The sequence below is a fragment of the Mus musculus genome, chromosome X (genome assembly GCF_000001635.26).
Source record: "Mus musculus strain C57BL/6J chromosome X, GRCm38.p6 C57BL/6J".
Lineage (NCBI taxonomy): Eukaryota > Metazoa > Chordata > Mammalia > Rodentia > Muridae > Mus > Mus musculus.
Window position 1 is genome coordinate 19861939 of NC_000086.7, and position 12289 is coordinate 19874227.

Sequence of the window (12289 nt, forward strand, 5' to 3'; positions counted from 1 at the left end):
AGGGCAGCCACATTCATTAAAGACATTTTAGTAAAGCTCAAAGCACACATTGCACCTCACACAATAATAGTGGGAGACTTCAACACACCACTTTCATCAATGTACAGATCGTGGAAACAGAAACTAAACAGGGACACAGTGAAACTAACAGAAGTTATGACACAAATGGACCTAACAGATATCTACAGAACATTTTATCCTAAAACAAAAGGATATACCTTCTTCTCAGCACCTCATGGGACCTTCTCCAAAATTGACCATATAATTGGTCACAAACCAGGCCTCAACAGATACAAAAATATTGAAATTGTCCCATGTATCCTATCAGACCACCATGGCCTAAGACTGATCTTCAATAACAACATAAATAATGGAAAGCCAACATTCACATGGAAACTGAACAACACTCTTCTCAATGATACCTTGGTCAAGGAAGGAATAAAGAAAGAAATTAAAGACTTTTTAGAGTTTAATGAAAATGAAGCCACAACGTACCCAAACCTTTGGGACACAATGAAAGCATTTCTAAGAGGGAAACTCATAGCTCTGAGTGCCTCCAAGAAGAAATGGGAGAGAGCACATACTAGCAGCTTGACAACACATCTAAAAGCTCTAGAAAAAAAGGACGCAAATTCACCCAAGAGGAGTAGACGGCAGGAAATAATCAAACTCAGGGGTGAAATCAACCAAGTGAAAACAAGAAGAACTATTCAAAGAATTAACCAAACGAGGAGTTGGTTCTTTGAGAAAATCAACAAGATAGATAAACCCTTAGCTAGACTTACTATAGGGCACAGGGACAAAATCCTAATTAACAAAATCAGAAATGAAAAGGGAGACATAACAACAGATCCTGAAGAAATCCAAAACACCATCAGATCCTTCTACAAAAGGTCATACTCAACAAAACTGGAAAACCTGGACGAAATGGACAAATTTCTGGACAGATACCAGGTACCAAAGTTGAGTCAGGATCAAGTTGACCATCTAAACAGTCCCTTATCACCTAAAGAAATAGAAGCAGTTATTAATAGTCTCCCAACCAAAAAAAGCCCAGAACCAGACGGGTTTAGTGCAGAGTTCTATCAGACCTTCAAAGAAGATCTAATTCCAGTTCTGCACAAACTATTTCACAAAATAGAAGTAGAAGGTACTCTACCCAACTCATTTTATGAAGCGACTATTACTCTGATACCTAAACCACAGAAAGATTCAACAAAGATAGAGAACTTCAGACCAATTTCTCTTATGAATATTGATGCAAAAATCCTCAATAAAATTCTTGCTAACCGAATCCAAGAACATATTAAAGCAATCATCCATCCTGACCAAGTAGGTTTTATTCCAGGAATGCAGGGATGGTTTAATATATGAAAATCCATCAATGTAATCCATTATATAAACAAACTCAAAGACAAAAACCACATGATCATCTCGTTAGATGCAGAAAAAGCATTTGACAAGATTCAACACCCATTCATGATAAAAGTTTTGGAAATATCAGGAATTCAAGGCCCATACCTAAACATGATAAAAGCAATCTACAGCAAACCAGTAGCCAACATCAAAGTAAATGGAGAGAAGCTGGAAGCAATCCCACTAAAATCAGGGACTAGACAAGGCTGCCCACTTTCTCCCTACCTTTTCAACATAGTACTTGAAGTATTAGCCAGAGCAATTCGACAACAAAAGGAGATCAAGGGGATACAAATTGGGAAAGAGGAAGTCAAAATATCACTTTTTGCAGATGATATGATAGTATATATAAGTGACCCTAAAAATTCTACCAGAGAACTCCTAAACCTGATAAACAGCTTCGGTGAAGTAGCTGGATATAAAATAAACTCAAACAAGTCAATGGCCTTTCTCTATACAAAGAATAAATAGGCTGAGAAAGAAATTAGGGAAACAACACCCTTCTCAATAGTCACAAATAGTATAAAATATCTTGGCGTAACTCTAACTAAGGAGGTGAAAGATCTGTATGATAAAAACTTCAAATCTCTGAAGAAAGAAATTAAAGAAGATCTCAGAAGATGGAAAGATCTCCCATGCTCATGGATTGGCAGGATCAACATTGTAAAAATGGCTATCTTGCCAAAAGCAATCTACAGATTCAATGCAATCCCCATCAAAATTCCAACTCAATTCTTCAACGAATTAGAAGGAGCAATTTGCAAATTCATCTGGAATAACAAAAAATCTAGGATAGCAAAAACTCTTCTCAAGGATAAAAAAACCTCTGGTGGAATCACCATGCCAGACCTAAAGCTTTACTACAGAGCAATTGTGATCAAAACTGCATGGTACTGGTATAGAGACAGACAAGTAGACCAATGGAATAGAATTGAAGACCCAGAAATGAACCCACACACCTATGGTCACTTGATCTTCGACAAGGGAGCTAAAACCATCCAGTGGAAGAAAGACAGCATTTTCAACAATTGGTGCTGGCACAACTGGTTGTTATCATGTAGAAGAATGCGAATCGATCCATACTTATCTCCTTGTACTAAGGTCAAATCTAAGTGGATAAAAGAACTTCACATAAAACCAGAGACACTGAAACTTATAGAGGAGAAAGTGGGGAAAAGCCTTGAAGATATGGGCACAGGGGAAAAATTCCTGAACAGAACAGCAATGGCATGTGCTGTAAGATCGAGAATTGACAAATGGGACCTAATGAAACTCCAAAGTTTCTGCAAGGCAAAAGACACCGTCAATAAGACAAAAAGACCACCAACAGATTGGGAAAGGATCTTTACCTATCCTAAATCAGATAGAGGGCTAATATCCAACATATATAAAGAACTCAAGAAGGTGGACTTCAGAAAATCGAACAACCCCATTAAAAAATGGGGCTCAGAACTGAACAAAGAATTCTCACCTGAGGAATACCGAATGGCAGAGAAGCAGAAGAAAAAATGTTCAACATCCTTAATCATCAGAAAAATGCAAATCAAAACAACCCTGAGATTCCACCTCACACCAGTCAGAATGGCTAAGATCAAAAATTCAGGTGACAGCAGATGCTGGCGTGGATGTGGAGAAAGAGGAACACTCCTCCATTGTTTTGGGATTGCAGGCTTGTACAACCACTCTGGAAATCAGTCTGGCGGTTCCTCAGAAAATTGGACATAGTACTACCGGAGGATCCAGCAATACCTCTCCTGGGCATTTATCCAGAAGATGCCCCAACTGGTAAGAAGGACACATGCTCCACTATGTTCATGGCAGCCTTATTTATAATATCCAGAAGCTGGAAAGAACCCAGATGCCCCTCAACAGAGGAATGGATACAGAAAATGTGGTACATCTACACAATGGAGTACTACTCAGCTATTAAAAAGAATGAATTTATGAAATTCCTAGCCAAATGGATGGACCTGGAGGGCATCATCCTGAGTGAGGTAACACATTCACAAAGGAACTCACAAAATATGTACTCACTGATAAGTGGATATTAGCCCCAAACCTAGGATTTCCAAGATATAAGGTACAATTTGCTAAACACATGAAACTCAAGAAGAATGAAGACTGAAGTGTGGACACTATGCCCCTCCTTAGAATTGGGAACAAAACACCCATGGAAGGAGTTACAGAGACAAAGTTTGGAGCTGAGATGAAAGGATGGACCATGTAGAGACTGCCATATCCAGGGATCCACCCCATAATCAGCATCCAAACGCTGACACCATTGCATACCCTAGCAAGATTGTATTGAAAGGACCCAGATGTAGCTATCTCTTGTGAGACTATGCCGGGGCCTAGCAAACACAGAAGTGGATGCTCACAGTCAGCTAATGGATGGATCACAGGGCTCCCAATGGAGGAGCTAGAGAAAGTAGCCAAGGAGCTAAAGGGATCTGCAACCCTATAGGTGGAACAACATTATGAACTAACCAGTACCCCGGAGCTCTTGACTCTAGCTGCATAAGGAACAAAAGATGGCCTAGTTGGCCATCACTGGAAAGAGAGGCCCATTGAACACGTAAACTTTGTATGCCCCAGTACAGGGGAACGCCAGGGCCAAAAAGGGGGAGTGGGTGGGTAGGTGAGTGGGGGTGGGTGGGTATGGGGGACTTTTGGTATAGCATTGGAAATGTAAATGAGCTAAATACCTAATAAAAATGGAAAAAAAAAAACCTATGCTGTGCTCAATTGGAAAATCTAAAAGAAATTGATAATTTACTTGATATATAAAACAAGATCATCTAAACAATTTAACCACACCTATATAACCCCTAGTGAAAGAAAAGCTTTCATTAAAAGTGTTCCAAAAGAAAAGATTTTAACCAATCCTACATCTGATAGAGGGCTAATATGCAATATATACAAAGAACTCAAGAAGTTAGACGTCAGAGAACCAAATAACCCTAAAATGGGGAACACAACTAAAAAGAGAACTCTCAACTGAGGAAACTCGAATTGTCAACATCCTTACTAGTCAGGGAAATGCAAATCCAAACAACCCTGAGATTCCACCTCACACCAGTCAGAATGGCTAAGATTAAAAACCCAGGAGACAGCAGATGCTTGGAAGGAGTGGAGAAAGAGGAACACTTCTTCACTGCTGGTGGGATTGAAAGCTGGTACAACCACTCTAAAAATCAGTCTGGCATTTCCTCAGAAAATTGTACATAGTATGACCTGAGGAACCAGCTATATACCACTCATGGGTATAGACCCAGAAGATGCTTCAACATGTAAAAAGGACACATGCTCCACTATGTTCATAGCAGCCATATTTATAATAGCCAGAAGAAGGAAACAACCCAGATGTCCCTCTACAGAGGAATGGATAGAGAAAATGTGGTATATTTACACAATGGAATACTACTGAGCTATCAAAAACAATGAATTTATGAAATTCACAGACAAATGGATGGACTTGAAAATATCTTCCTGAGTGAGGTAACTCAGTCCAATGGAGAAGTCCAGTGGAGGAGTTGGAGAAGGGACTGAAGGAGTTGAGGGAGTTTGCAGCCCCATAGGGGGAGCAACAGTGTCAACCAGCTAGACCTCCTGCAGAGGTCCCAGGGCCTGGACCACAAACCAAAGAATACACATGGAGGGACCCATGTCTCCAGCTGCATATGTGGCCTTGTTGGACATCAGTGGGAGAAGTGACCCTTGGGCCTAAGGGTGTTCAATGCCCCAGTGTAGAGGAATGCCAGGGAGGGAAGATAGGAGTATATGGGTAGGTGGAGGAGTACCCTCATAAAGGCAGGAGGAAGGGAGATGAATAGGGGTTTTTTGAAGGGCAGACCTGGAAAGGGGGAAATATTTGAAATATAAGTAAGGAAAATAACCAATAAAAAGGAAGGAAGGAAGGAAGGAAGGAAGGAAGGGGGGAGGGAGGGAGGGAGGGAGGGAGGGAGGGAGGGAGGGAGGGAAAGAAAGAAAGAAAGAAAGAAAGAAAGAAAGAAAGAAAGAAAGAAAGAAAGAAAGATTGATTGATTCTCCCCCCCCCAAAAAAAAACAGGACCAGATGGTTCTCATGTAGAATTCTACCAGATTTTCAAAGAAGATAATTCCAATATTCAAATTATTTCACACAATAGAAACTGAGAGACCATTTCCAGATCCATTTCATAAGGCTACAGTTACCCTGATATAAAACCATATAAAGTCTCTACAAAGAAAGAGAATTACAGACCTATTTCCCTTATGAGTATAGATGAAAAATGATCAATAAAATATTTGTGAACTCCATCCAAGCTCACATCAAAAGGATTATTCACCATGATCAAGTAGGTATCATTTCAGAGATGCAAGGATGGTTCAACATATGAAAATTAGTAAGTGTGATTGACCACAGAAACAAATTGAAAGAAAAATCACATGATAATCTTATTAGATGCAGAAAAGGCTTTTGACAAAATCTGGAGATTAGGGATACAAGGCACGTAGCTCAATACAATAAAGGCAATTTACACCAAGCCCATGGCCAACGTTGACTTAAATGAAGGGAAATTCAAAATAATTCAACTGAAACCAGGAAGGAAACAATACTATCCACTCTCTCCTTGTCTACTAAATATAGTATTTGAAGTTCTAGCTGGAACAGTAAGGCAATTAAAGAAGATCAAGGGAACACAAATTGGAATGAAAAAAGTCAAAATGTCATTATTTGCAGATGACAAGATAGTATAATTAAGCAACCCTAAAAATTCCATCAGGAAAAAAACATTTTCAACAAAGTAGCTGGATACAAGGATAACTTAAAGAAATTCTTAGATACAAATAACAAATGAACTGAGAAAGAAACTAGGAAAACACCACCCAACTCTAACCAAGCAAGTGAAAGATCTGTATGACAATAACAAGACCCTGAAGAAAGAAATTGAAGAAGGTATCAGAAGATAGAAAGGTCTTCTATGATTATGGATCAGTAGAATTATCATAATGAAAGTCGACATCTTACCAAAATAATCTACAGATTCAATGCAATCCCCGTCAAAATTCCAACACAATTGTTTATAGATTTTTAAAGAGCAATTCTCAACTTCATATGAAAAAACAAAAATCCAGGATAGCTAAAACAATCCAAAACAATAAAGGAACTATTCAAGGTCTCACCATCCCTGATCTCAAGATGAAACATAGAACTATAGTTATAAAAACCAAATGATTAGTGACACCAAAACAGACATGTTGAACAGTGGAATCCAGGTGAAGACACAGGCATGAATCCATATACATATAAACACCCGATGTTTGAAAAATAAGCCAGAAATACACACTGGAAAAAAGAAAGCATCTTCAACAAATGGTGCTGGCTAAACTGGATGTCTGCATGTAGAAGAATGCAAGTAGAACGTTATCTATCCCCTTACATGAACCTCAAGTCCAAGGGAATCAAAGATAACATAAAACCAGATACACTGAACCTGGTAGAAGAGAACTTGAGTTAAAGCCTTGAATACATTCCTGAACAGAACATCCCAAACAACCCAGACTGTTGCTAAGACAAAAGGTTGCTCTCAACAAACTGACACCAAGGCCCCAGTTTCAAAAACAACACCTGCACAATTTGTTGAACATGGAAAAGTTGAAATAGTGCCTAAATGGAGCCTTCATTCTAGTCTCTTTGGTGTATGAAGGTGTTCTGCAGTTACTGAAATTAAAACATGGACACCAACTCAGCCACAAAATCATTTCCTACAATCTGACCTGTCTGCAAAATATTCTAGGGCACTGGGGACAGATCTTGCAGGAGTAACCAATCAACATCTGATTTGATTTAAGGCTCACTCTGCAAGAAGTAACCTTTAACATGGCACTGCTCGTATAACTAAGAACCAGAGAAAAGATAGCCCAGAGACCTAAGGTAAAACCAAATACTACTGGACAGAAAAAAACAAAACAAAACAAAACAAAACAAAACAAAAACAAAAACAAAAACAATAAAATGACTCCTAATGATATTCTACTATACTCATAAATAAGTTTTTTTCTGCTATCATCAGAGAGACTTTCTCCAGCAGCAGATGGGAATAGATTCAGAGACCCAAAGCCAGACATTGCCTGAAGGTAGAATCTAAATGGGAGGTCATCATCAAATCCCTCCTCTCAGAGTTAAGGAAATCCCAAGAAAGAGGAGGCAGAATGATTGTATGACACCAGGAGAACGAAGCTCTATAAATCAAGAGATGACAGCACATATGAATTCAAAGTCTGTGTATATATTACAGCTTTTAGCTTAGTATTTTCATGGGATGCCTGAATGTGAGACCAAGTAGGTTTCTGAGTCTTGTGTTTGCTCTCAGGAACCTATCTTCCTGATGGGTTGGCCAACTTCAATGTGATGTTTTTTGCTTCACCTTGCTATATTTAATTTTGTTGTGTTTGGTTGTTATCTCTTAGAAGGCTATTATTTTTTTCTAATAGAGAAAAAAAATGAGTAAAACCAGAGGTTAATGAAGGCAGAGAAGAACTGGGAGTATTAGATGGAGGAGAAATTATAATCAGGTAATACTGTATAAGAAAATTTCTATTTTCAATAAAAGGGAAGAAAGGTAGAAGAAACTGGACTCCATAAATTCAAACAACCCCATTTAAAAAATGCGGTACAGAGCTAAACAAAGAATTCTCAAGTGAGGAATACCTAATGGCCGAGAAGCACCTGAAAAAAATGTCCAACATCCTTAATTATCAGGGAAATGCCAATCAAAACAACCTTGAGATTCCACCTAACACCAGTCAGAATGGTTAAGAACAAAAATTCAGGTGACAGCAGATGCTGGCAAGGATGTGGAGAAAGAGGAAATCTCCTCCATTGCTGGTGGGATTGCAAGCTGGTACAACCACTCTGGAAGTCAATCTAGTGGTTCCTCAGAAAACTGGACATAGTACTACCAGCAGATTCAGGAATACCTCTTCTGGGCATATACCTAGAAGATTTTCCAACTGGTAATAAGGACACATACTCCACTATGTTCATAGCAGCCTTATTTGTAATAGCCAGAAGCTTGAAAGAACCCAGATGTCCCTCAACACAGGAATGGATACAGAAAATGTGGTACACTTACACAATGGAGTACTACTCAGCTATTAAAAAACAATGAATTTTTGAAATTCCTAGGCAAATGGATGGACCTGGAGGGCATCATCCTGAGTGAGGTAACTCAATCACAAAAGAACTCACATGATATGTACTCACTGATAAGTAGATATTAGCTCAGAAACTTAGAATAACCAAGATATAAGATAAAATTTGCATATATCCCAGGATTCTGCGCGGTGCCGTTCTTCCTGTCCCAGCCACCATTGGAGAGCAGCAGCCATGGCTCTGTGCTACCCCATGGCCCTGGGCCTCAACAAGGGCCACAAGGTGACGAAAAACGTCAGCAAGCTGAGACACAGCCGGCGATGCGGGCACCTCATCAAACACACCAATCGTGCGGGACATGATCCGGGAGGTGTGTGGCTTCGCACCCTACGAGCAGTGAGCCATGGAGTTGCTCAAAGTGTCCAAGGACAAGCGCGCACTCAAGTTCATCAAGAAGAGTGTGGACACGCACATCCGCGCCAAGAGAAAGTGGGAGGAGCTGAGCAACGTGCTGGCAGCCATGAGGAAGGCGGCGGCCAAGAAGGATTAATGAACCCTCCCCCAATAAAAGATGGTTCCTACAAAAAATTTAAAAAATAAAATAAAAAAGATACAATTTGCGAAACACTTGAAGCTCGGGAAGAACGAAGACCAAGGTGTGGATACTTTGCCCCTTCTTGGAATTGGGAGCAAGGCACCCATGGAAGGAGCTACAGAGACAGAGTTTGGAGCTGAAAAGAAAGGATGGACCATCTAGAGGCTGCCATACCCAGAGATCCACCCCATAATCAGCCTCCAAACGCTGACACCATTGCATACACTAGCAAGATTTTGCTGCAAGGACCCTGATATAGCTGTCTCTTGTGAGACTATGCCCGGGCCTAGCAAACACAGAAGTGGATGCTCACAGTCATAAGGCCCCAAATGGAGGAGCTGGAGGAAGTACCCAGGGAGCTGGGGGAGGGGGGATCTGCAACCCTATAGGTGGAACAACAATATGCACTAACCAGTACCTCACCCCCGAGCTCATGTCTCTAGCTGCATATGTATCAGAAGATGGCCTGGTCCACCATCAGTGGAAAGAGAGGCTCATTGGTTATGCAGACTGTATATGCCTCAGTACAGGGGAACATCAGGGCCAAGAGGTGGGAGTGTGTGGGTGGGCAAGCGGGTGTGGGAGGGTGTGGGGGACTTTTGGGATAGCATTGGAAATGTAAATGAAATAAATACCCAATAATAATTTTAAAAAGGAAAAAAAACTAAAAAAAAAATTGTTAACAACATGAATAGTCTTTAAGATGAGCTTAGAGAAGACAAAATCCTTTTGTGGTGCAGAAGGAGCAAGAAGGGTTTTCTTCTTCTGTCTAGGAAACTGAATATACATAACTAGAAGCAATTTTAAGCTTATAATTGAGAGACAAAGGAAACTCAAAACCTTGACCTTGTGAATACAGTTGATCATATAGCAAGAGAAACACCTTAAGTCAAAGTACAAAGTACTCCAGTTAAAGTACAATCAAATGGAACATATATTTGAATATGATAGCTTATCGTGCCGATTCAGCATGAGAAACACTTTAAATTTACTTAAAAGACAATCAAAGAAAACTTAAAATTTGAATTTGTGAGTATATAGTTAGATCGTATAATGGAATGTTTTATTATAGTTAGGCAAATTTATAAGAACTCAAATAATGTTAGGACAGTGGCATAGTAAGAAGAGGAAATATGAAGCATTTAGTTGTTATGAACTGAGTTTAGGTAAGGAAGTCACAGGTTATATCTGTGAAAACTCACATCTGAACTTGTGTATTATTTATCGTGAAGTCTGTAATGAATTTATTAATGAACATGTATAGTGGTGGATTAGCTTAGGGTAAGGAGCTAGGTCTGTTTTCTGGCCATCAAGCTGAAGTTACTTTAGCTGTCAATGTAGCCAGAAATCTGGGGAAGAATAAATTATAATCTAGGAGTCATGTATAAATTACAAATGGCAGAGTTCATGTATGGTCCACTACTTAAACAGTTCCCAGGTCACTGTGGTCTCCATGGCAACTTGGGCGGAATGAGTCTGGCTTTCAAGGCCAGAAGACAAAAAGCTTTTTTTCCTGTGGAGTTAGATACATGTGAAATGAGAAATGACCCACCTTGACTTAGACAATATGAGACATTTGACTCTCAGGCTATCCTGTTCTATCCATACTATAGACCAACCCCTGGCAGTGGGCAAAGCAATGGCGGTATTTCTTGGTGACCATAAAACCACAATCCAGACAGTCTCTTGTCGCTGTGCGTATATCTTCCCAGAGACATTGGGGGCTTACTGTTAGGCTTTAGGGGTCTCTGTCTGTCATAAACTTTAATATCAGACTTCTGACAAGATTGAGAGTAGAAATCTGAATTAGACAACTTGTGTTTGTTAAACTATTTGTTTGAGAATGTTTATAATAAATAGAGTACACTATAACTTAATGTGAACCAGGATGGATAGAAATCAGGAAGCTGACAGCAGCAACGTGAGCTGTGAACAGCTACAGAAAGCAAGTATATATAGGGAGTTTAGGCCCAGGCCACAGACTGAGCAGGTGGGCATGCAGGTCATTTCCCAGCCTGTGTCAGAGTGGCTCAGGCAGCTGGGCAGCTGACAGTGGCCTGGGGACTCAGCTGTGGGAATGCAGCAGCAGCACAGGCCTACCTGTGCACTTTTCCCAGAGAGGTAGCAGCATGTCATGAAATGCAGGATGGCTGGGCAGGGGCAGTGGCAGCAATGGGGGGTGGGGGGGGGGCTGGAGTCCTGGGCAGAGAGGGAGGGGGCTCAAGCGGGCATGCATGCGAGGGAGAGAGCACAAGGGCAGGGGTAGATGGCTACAGGAAAGCAGCACAGCATCTCAGCAAACAGTGTCCCAGGCAGGGTGCAAGGGGCAGGGCTAGACCAGCTTTTCAGCTGCGAACTAGGACTAGAGCAAGTGATGAGAAAATGAGGGGGGAGGGGAACACCACTAGTGAGAGTTGTTTTTAAAGTGCCAGTTAAATAGCCATGTAGAGATACTATGAATTAGACCTAGATGTCCCAGTAAGTAGAAACAAGGCGGCTGCAAAGACCAACCAGTTGGGTGACAGTAGAGTTATTAATTACCCCTACCAGTGTCCTGATTATAAAATTAATAACTAGAGAATGACAGCCAGGCAAGATCACCAGGTCATCACATGGTGAACTTGGGGCTGAGCACTAGGCCAGTGCCTTGTGTGACAGTGGGAGAATGGTTTAGCTAGGCCTAGGATTTGGCAGCAGTGAGAAAGGAACCACTTCAGAGGAGAGAGGGAAATCTCACCCAAGGGGAAATATCCTAGAATAAGAGTCAGTGAAAAAAACTAGTAATAAAGATTGAATATCTCCATCCTTAAGGGCAGCACAAGGGTGGCTCTGAGCTCAAGAACACTCCCCTGGGACCAGAGTGATGTTCACTCTGAACAGTGTAGAGGGAGCTTACCAGTTCTCTCCATGTGGTAGCAGGAGAGATGTGAACCTGTGGAGTTTCTAAATCTGAGTCTCAGCACCAAATGTTGTATTTATAAAAATATAAGGAGAAAAGAAACATGTTTGGTGGATGTATAGTCAGGTGTTGGGGAAGGGAGTACCTCTGTGGGCCCATGTTGAGGCATCTCTTCCTGTGAGGAGCGACCCTGTTTTGGATGCCTTGTCAGCCATAAGTGCTTACTTACAAAGTCTTGGCC

The 12289-nt window shown here is 40.7% G+C and overlaps 1 pseudogene; it reads left to right on the forward strand.

The window, feature by feature from the left end:
- Positions 8733-9142, forward strand: Rpl36-ps10 (ribosomal protein L36, pseudogene 10; annotated as a pseudogene).